Raw genomic sequence first — 9,238 nt, forward strand, 5'->3', positions numbered from 1 at the left:
AATATTTTTGGGAACTATTGGGAAGGAATTTTTAGCTGAAATTTTTGTATCATTATCCTGTGTTTGTCTCTCATAAAATTTTCAGGAGAATTGCTCGTGTGGATTGGGTGCTACAAAATCTACAAGTTCATTGTCTCTAGAGAACCATTTGTAGAGTTTGTAGAAGAAGTAAAGTTTCTTCAAATGAGCCTTTCTAACTCTTTCCTCTTTTCTTTTTAGTTATTTTTGTTTGTGTGATTATTTTATTGTTTGTTGATTTTTTAAAAAAATTTCTTTGCTTTTGTGGTTTAGTTTAGTTAATTCTTGTTTCTTGTGTCTTTAGCCAACTTAAGGTGCATTTTTCTTTCTTTTGAGTCTTGTGTTGTGTTGTTTGTCATACTCTTGGCTAAATTCATTGGTTTATGACTCATGCCAATCTAAAATCATTTGTTGAAGTAGACACAGAGATTGGAAGAACTCTTTGGAAACTCAAGATGTCACAACCTTAAATTAATAATCAGCTAGCGGTCAATTCATCAATGGAAAGGGTAGATCCATTTTTAGGTCAAGGTAATGGCCAAGGGTTGGAAAATAACAATGATAACAATAGGAATGCGAATTACAACTTGTATGAGGATGCACACATCAATAGAGAATTTGTAGGAATGCATAATCCTTAGGATGAGAGGTCCATTAGGCAATTGACTTCATCTAATTGGAATAATAATCCTTATGGGTTGTACATGGCTCCTAATGTGAACATGTTTGAACTTACCTTCATTGATCAATGTTTTTCCTAAGTTCCATGGATTACCAAGTGAGGATTGCCATAGATTCTTACATTCTCTATTTCTTGTGTGTAATACTATAAAGCCCATGAATGTGAATGTTGATGACGTGCAAGCAAAAGCTTTTGTCTTCTCCCTTAAAGGCTTAGCCGAAGAGTGGTATTTCAATTATCCCTCCTACATTAAAGTTTTTACTTGGGTAAAACTTAGAAAATTGTTTTTAGAAAAGTTCTTTCCCTCCTCTAAAATTACAAATTTGAGGAAATAAATTTGTGGGATTGAATAAGGTTTTGATGAATCCTTTTATGAATATTGGATAAGGTTTCAAGGGTTACTTTCTAAGTGCCCCCATCATCAAATTTCTAATGAGAACCTTGTATAGTATTTTTATGAAGGCCTTTATGAAAAAGATAAGATTTACATTAATGCCGCTAATGGGGGAGCTTTAATTGATTTAACACGTATTAAGGCTTGGGAGTTGATAGAGAAGATGGAAACCAATTGTGCTTAATATAGTGCAAGAGAAAAGAAGGTAAATTTAATTTAACACATTGGATGACAATCAATTGGATATTTTAGCCTTGAAGATTAGTAAGATGTTGGCTCCTCAATTGAGTCAAGTTCAAAATGTAAGTAATGTAAGTGCTTTAGTGTGCAATCCTATAGGCCTATATAAAGTTAGACATTATAGGTCGAGTTGGGCTATTATTGTGTGTGACCCTATAAGCCTATATGAAGTTGGCAGTGGGCTAATAATGCTACTAGCCTACAAGTTATAAGTGGCCTCTAGTAATATATTGTGACTACCCAATTCATATAGGGTTCAATAATTTATATAACCTATCATATAACCATATCACATACCTTTTATCACATGATATTTTGATTAAGTATGAGACATGAAATTGTCATTCTCCTTTATTTGACCATTACTTTCTCCTAGTTTAAGTGTAGAGCTTGTTCTGCTAGGTGAAATCGAGAGTGCATGAGCATAACCGTGAATGAGAAGGATATTAAATGCATGTATACTCATACTATTGTTAAAATAATGCTACTCTATCTCTTGTTTATGATTTTATTTATAACTAGTATTTGGGGTTATATCTAAGTTATTAGGACATGTGTCTTACTTCATTACTTTTTTATACAGGTAAAGAGAGTACAAGAACGTTGGGAGAGGAAGTAAGGAAAGAGTAGCCTTGATTGATAGTGGTATGACCAATTATATGTTATGATTGTATAAAGTTATAGTTAGAGATTTGAATTGCTAACTAGGATGTATGAATATGAATATGTAAATTTGTATATGATTTGTGGTTGAAAACTTGCTTGTGTATATGACGCTGCATCTCGCCAAGGGTACTACAGTAGTGGGTATGTGGGTAGGCCTAAATATCAATCAAGTAATTGTTGTTCTATGTAACACTTACCTTGAGTGTTATCCAAAAATCACACAATTCAAATAAACTAAGGGTGGTTAAGGAGTTAATCCTAAAACTAACTTAGGAAACAAACCATTTAAATCACTAAGTAGATACACAATTGCAAAGTAAATATTTAAAACCTTTTTTTAAATAAAAAAAATTTATAGGTTTTTCCTATAGTACGGAAGCAAGCTAGGTGAAAGCGAGGTAAAAAGATGCTATTATGACAGCATTAAATTGCTATCATGACAGCCCTCCCGGGCCAATTTTTGAGAGGCGCCGTTCTATCATCTAATCCCCGATTGAAGAAATTTTAAATCTCACATGTCACATTCAAAGGATACTATAAGTGTACCAAATTTCAAAAGATCTAACGGTCAGATTAAAAATTAGACATGTTAAAGTTTTGGTCATTTTTGCTGTCATGACAGCACCTTTGGACTAACTTCTGGGGTGCATCATTTCATCATCTGACCTCTAATCAAAGAAATTCTAAAGCTCAAATGTCATTTTCAAATAGTACTATTAGCATACTAAATTTTGAAAATATCTAACAGACGGATTGAATTTCATGCATGTTGCAACATCATCAATGTTGCTATCATGACAGCTCCTCCGGACCAAATTTCAGAGTGTGCTGTTTCTTCATCCGGTATCTGATCGATGTGATTCCAAAGCCCACATGAAGCTTATAAAAGATTTTACTTATGACCCAAATTTTAGAGAAATCCAAAGGTCAATTAAGATTTGGACACCCAGATGCAAAAGTACAGTTTTTTAGTAAAAACCATTTTCAAAATTGTCCAAATCTCATCCTAATAGTCACAAACTTGTGGGAACACTTTGGACACATTAAATAAGAGTAAAAACATCTGATAGAACATTTAAATGAGAAAAAAAACCCTTTATACCAAGTACCATTTTCCAAAATGGACCCTAAATCTCCAAAATGCACAAATCACACAAAAGTGGCCAAAAACTATTTCAAATATCATATACACATATGAATACGCACGCTAAACATTTTCACTTAGCTCAGAGATCTCTGTGGGGCCCATGCACCTACTCTCTCTATCCAAGGTGTATGTTTGCTTATATAACACACCATTTGCAATGCAACCACTTTGCATTTGCTTGTGGAATCACATATATACCAAAATATATATTTGTTTGTAGTGAAAACTTGGTCTACTAAATAAATCCATCAAAACCACACACCATGGCCAAGTTTCCTAGCCATAAGTCTACAAGCAAACAAAAATTCAAACACAAGCCATACAATCTACACATACTCACACACATATACATAATCATATCCTACTGGCACCCTAATCCTAAATACATTACAATAGATTTTCTCAAAAGAAAAGGGTTGCAGTTCTTTATAATTCACAAACAACCACTAGCTTTGCTCCTTTCCCCGTCCTCCACTGGTTCCTTCGCCTGGACCTAGAAATATTGAAAAGAAAGGGGTGAGACAACCACAGTCTCAGTAACAGAGAAATCTACATTAATTATTACAAAGTAAGCCATAATCAAATAAAAGAATAATAAATTCAACATAATATATAATTTAGTCATTTAAAATCATGAATGCATGACATAGGCCGGTATGGCCTTTCATGACCAACAGAATGCCTCCTGACACTCTTTAACTCGTAGGTAAACTTTATACCTACTTATACCTCCATAAGCACAAAACAAAATCTAAGGCATGATCTAATCTACCGAACTGCCTATGCCCCTTCGACATGAATCCTGACCAGTCAAAGCTAAGTCCTTCCCAAAGCCAGCCCAACTTACTCTCCATGTGAGGGCTACCTTGGCTTAGACACTCAACCTCACATTTCATATGTCGGATTCCCTCTCCCACTGAGAGGTTTCGAACACTCAATATACTAACCACTTTAGTGCACTGAGCCTACAATACGTAAGGCAACACTGAGTACTGGCAATGTACCATAGAATATCAAAAGTCTATACATTCTTATTGGTGAACTCCCATCGAGATCATGCCTTTTATTCATGTCTACCTTTCCCAAGTATTGACCACTTCAATACTCTAAAGTAGTATAACATTTACAAATCTCCCTTAAACGGTTCCTTAGCCTATCTAAGGTACCTTACTTAGTTACACTTCCTTACATGCAACTTCTATTCGTTATGATTATAATACATGTAAACAAATTTCATTTCTAAAAACATTGTTGTTAAACGATTAGAAAACATATTTGCACTATAATCAAAGTAGTACCCCATAACCCCTTATAAAGCACATTTAATCTTTTAAAACATGTAATACATGATAGCTAGTAATATTTATTCAAAAATAGCTAAAACAAAGTAATAAGAAATATAAATTTCCCTGTTACCTCAACCTTTTGGTACCAAAAGGGTTCCTCTTGTACAAAATAGGACTCAGCTTGTTCCTTAACTTCTCAATAAGTTTCACCAACAATTCCTACAACATATAAGTGATCCATATCACTTATCATGACAAATAGCATTAATAAAGACTATAACTTATACCACACAACTTAAGTTAATGAGTCATAATCCATCCTAATGGTCCATATATTAAATCAACCATTCACATAACACTACTTAACCACCAAAACTATTTATTAGCCATTACTAGGCTAATTTCCAATTCATATAATTTTTAATCAATTAAAAACCTTCACTTAATGTCATCAACTTTCACCATTAGCCCATAAAATGAAAACCAAACCTTAATTTAAATCTTATTGGGCTCAAATAGTAAAATTATAACTAAATTAATAGGTTAAACCATTGAGGAGAAAAACCCAATCTCTTAGGGTTTAATTTATGCCCAAAACACCTCTTTTCATCCAATTATCTAGTCAAAACATTAGATTACTATATAGAAACTCAAAACATCCTCCCTAGGATCCAAAGAAATAAAAGCTTACAAGAATAAAGCCTTTAAGATCAAAATCTAAAAATTTTCTCGTCCAAAAATTGAAGAAAATCAAGAGGACGGGAAGAGGATTGAAGTAAGGAGTTTACCTATTGTGTAACCGAGCTTGCAACGGTCATAAAACCTCCTAGATCCAAGCCTAACTTCCTCTCTTTCTCTTCTCTTCTTCCTGTCTCCCTCTCATGCGTTTCCTTTCTTTTCCTTATTTCATTTCTTTGTTTTTGTGTCTGTTTTCCCTTTAAAATGCTGATATAAAACTTTGGAGAAAATTACTAGAAAGGGCCCAACATTTTTTATTATAGCACAAAAGCTCGGGTCAACTTTGGTAATTTTTTTCATAGTTAAAAATAAAATAAAACCCAACTTTTGCTTAGTAAAATTTAAATCTAGACCTCTATCAAATTATTCTTAATTTTAATTTAATTATATATATTTTATTTTATTTTTTTAAAATAAATCCAAGTCTTAAAATTTCGAGATGTTACATTCTACTTGTTTTGAATGTGAATTGATTGTGAAAACTATATGTATATGTGTGAACTTGACCAAATGGTGAGGTTTGGCCTCATTTATAGGAGTCAAGTATATTTGTGATTCCTATCTGTATGGTAAGGCTTAGCCTCATATGAGAAAGTTAGATGATTGAAATGAAACAAGTATATGTGTGTATGTAGTTATATGTATTATGCCTCATATAAGCCCACAAATGTGTAATGTGATATTGAGAGGTCAAAATGAGTAATTGATGTGATATATGTGATTTGATGTGTTAATTAAGGGTATGTAGTCCTTTTAGACTTGGTTCAAGGTCTAAAGTGGTCTAATAGAACAATAAATGAGAATTGAACACTTAGAGTTCAAGTTTTGAAAGGAAAAATAGCTTTTTGCACTCAGGTATGCTTTTTTAGATCAAACCATTGAATCGTGTCCAAACTTATCTCACTAGATAGAGTATGTTACAAACTTTGTGTGGGCTCTTGAATCACTCCAATTGAATATCGGATGTGGAATTGGTGCGCGACGAAAGCTCACCCTGCAAACTATCATTTGACAAGAAATTTGCTGTCATATACACCGTAACGCATAGTGTGCCACTCCGCGGTACATGGCATAGAGAAAATAGAGCTCGTGGGTTTATATGCTGCAGCGCTAGTAGTGTGAGCCACAGTGCGCAACTATATCTTCTTGAGTCCTAAAACTATGTTTACACTTCTGTTAGCCTTCTTATTTTATTATACTTTTTACAAAGTTGGTATTCCACATTTTGAAAACAATTTGAGGGATTTTTCTTTGATATTATGTTGTATTGTGTTGTGATGTGTGTGAATGTGATGGTAAAGTCTAGGTATAGTAAGGGACTTTTCAAAAAGAATTTTTTTGTGAATTGCATTAAATGCTTGTCAAAGTATAATTCATGCTTGGTTCAGTAAAGGAACACGCAATGATTTGGTTTATGCCCAAGGATATAGTTTACTTCTAGCCACTTTAAGTATAAGGCTATATTTGTTAAAGTTTGTTTGAGTTTAGAAGCTTCTTACTTCCATTGTGAGCTCAAACACATATGGATAGACATTAAAATAAGTGTGAAAACATTTATTATCCTCCTTGACATTACAAAATTGTATCACATATCATACAAAAGTAATTAGAAGTCCTTAAACCTCTAATTAACCATAAAACACAAATATGAAAAATATAGAAAACATCTTATAAAATATTTGATATCATAAAATCTTTTAAAAATAGGTCAAACCACTCAAAAATAAGTATTTATGCATAACGAAAGCATCTAAAAGTGTATAAATATCCTACATCACAAAATAAGGGCAAAACAATTGTAACATCTTGATTTTCTAATTCTGTAATCAGCTACTAATTAGGGGTGAATTAGTAATTAGTAAATGATTCTAAATTTAGATGATTACTTGATAATTTGAGTCTTTGGGGTGTTAATTGAATAGATATAGGTGAAAGAACCATGTTTCAAAACAAAGTATGTGCTCATGGTGAGGATTTCCCTTACTGTGCCACATATCGTGGCACAAGCTGCTTGTGTCGCAACACATGGCACAGAAAATAATGTGATAAGTATATGTAAAGCTTGTGAGTTCAAAGGGAAAAATAAAGAAAAGCATGAAAGGAAATAAGAGGAAGACATCTCTCTACTAGGCTTTAGTTTGATAGAGCTTGGAAGAGGTTTCTGGCCAGTAATTTATTGGGTAAGTATCGTACAGCCCTTACCTTCAATTCTACTATGATTTTACTTAGAATGAATTATAGAAAAATTAAATTGGAGAGATTTTAGGGGTTTGTTTCTTACTTTAAAATAATAAAAAGGGTCTTCGAAGTTAAATTAAAGCTTCATGACAAGTTTAGAGTTAAATGATAGAGTTTCGAAGCTTGAGGCTTCAATTGACCCTAAATCAAAGGAAAAATGGGGTGGAAATGGAGTAAAAGTAAAGTAGGATCATTAAAAGTGATAGAAAGAGGTGATTGAGGGATAATGAACTTAGAATGAATAAGTGGAAAGAAATGGATGGCTAGTTATAGCCTTAATTGACAATTAAGTATTTTTAATCAATTAGATCAATTGACTAATAGTGCCAATTATATGTAGATTGGCGTACTCCACGTGTAAGTTGAGAAAGGAGACTTGTAAAGAGCTTTAGTGGTTATTGAAAGTCCACGGTTAACTTTTCTAGTAATAGAAAGGTTAAAATAACTGAATAACTTTCTCTCTATTTAATTGTCTATTGTAACTATATGCGAGTATGATTATTATTGCTTAAAAGGTTTTTAGAATATGCATGTTTGTTAACTGAATGTTTAATGCATGAAATTGATTTCCAATGAATTGAGTTTATGAATTACATACTTTGCGATATATATATATATATATATGTATGTATGTATGTATGTATGTTTATACATGTATGTATGGTTTTATACATGTGTGAAGTAGTGGCAAAGCCACATGGTAGTGAGGGGGGAAAATGCATCCCCTGACGTTGGAAAATATTACAAGTATGGTATGGAAATTTTACAACTTTGCACTTCTTATTCTTGATCATTTTCCCCCTTTAGACTAAAGTAAAAATATTTGGGCTAAAAAACTTATTAGATATAAAATAGTTTAATGATTTATATAAGATATGAAGATCATATTTACATAAAAATCATATCAACTTAGTCATTATAATTTTTAAGAAGAAAAATGATAATCAATCTATTTATGTTACTATAATTTTAGTCCTATAATATAATTATTATTTTTAAAAAATATTAATTTTTTATTAAATTATCTTGCACCCTTTAATTTTTTATTAAATATCATACTGTGTAAAAGTATGATCTTAAGGGTGGGAGTTCACTTGTAAGGAGTAATAGTAAAAGACTATATGGCATATTCTCTTTAGTGCCAGATGAGGTGCGGTGTTGGAGAAATGTATCTCCTTAGTACCTTTTTAAATGTGGTGTTGGAGATTATCTTCTTAGTGCATATTGAGGTCCAGTGTTGGAGATTTAAACTCTTTAGTATTAATGTGATGCAGTGTTGGAGTCAACGACACTCCATTATTTGTAATGGGAGAAACCATAGCCTAAAATAAGATAGGACACCTCTGGCCAGATGATTCTACCACTGAATGTCAGCTCAGGGCCAATGAGTGTGTGTGTGTTAGTCTGAGGTGAGTCTATAGTTTTGAGTTAGAGTGATTTAGAGGTTCGGATGGTAGTAATCATGTTATGTCCTATAATTGTGGTGAATTGTGAAAATATAGTAATGATATATTAATTTGAAGTGAAATCCTTATTATATGCCATGTTTCAATATATATTATATAATACTTACTTATGGTTACATGTGATAGTCAGTAGTAGAGAGTTATTCTATTATTGAGATTATTATCTCACCCTGTGGTTACATTTTTACATAACAGGGTAGTGATCAAGGTAAAGGGAAAGATTCATAGCTGGCTTACCTTGGTAAAGCCGTGCATCTCAAAGTTTCTGTGTAAGGAACTCAAACTAGCATGAATGTTGTAAATACAAGTTGCCATAGGATTTGCATGCATATTTTGAATGGTTATAAGTTGTGAAATTTTAAA

The 9,238-nt window shown here is 32.5% G+C and overlaps 1 non-coding gene across 1 annotated transcript; it reads right to left on the reverse strand.

Moving 5' to 3' along the window:
• Positions 1 to 1,020: 1,020 nt before the first annotated feature.
• LOC129310203 (small nucleolar RNA R71) lies at positions 1,021 to 1,127 on the reverse strand. Its single transcript, XR_008593041.1, has one exon. It is a non-coding gene; the product is annotated as a small nucleolar RNA R71 (small nucleolar RNA).
• Positions 1,128 to 9,238: the final 8,111 nt, after the last annotated feature.

Source organism: Prosopis cineraria, unplaced genomic scaffold (genome assembly GCF_029017545.1).
Source record: "Prosopis cineraria cultivar Desert tree isolate PC_DT_omini unplaced genomic scaffold, ASM2901754v1 PC4, whole genome shotgun sequence".
NCBI lineage: Eukaryota > Viridiplantae > Streptophyta > Magnoliopsida > Fabales > Fabaceae > Prosopis > Prosopis cineraria.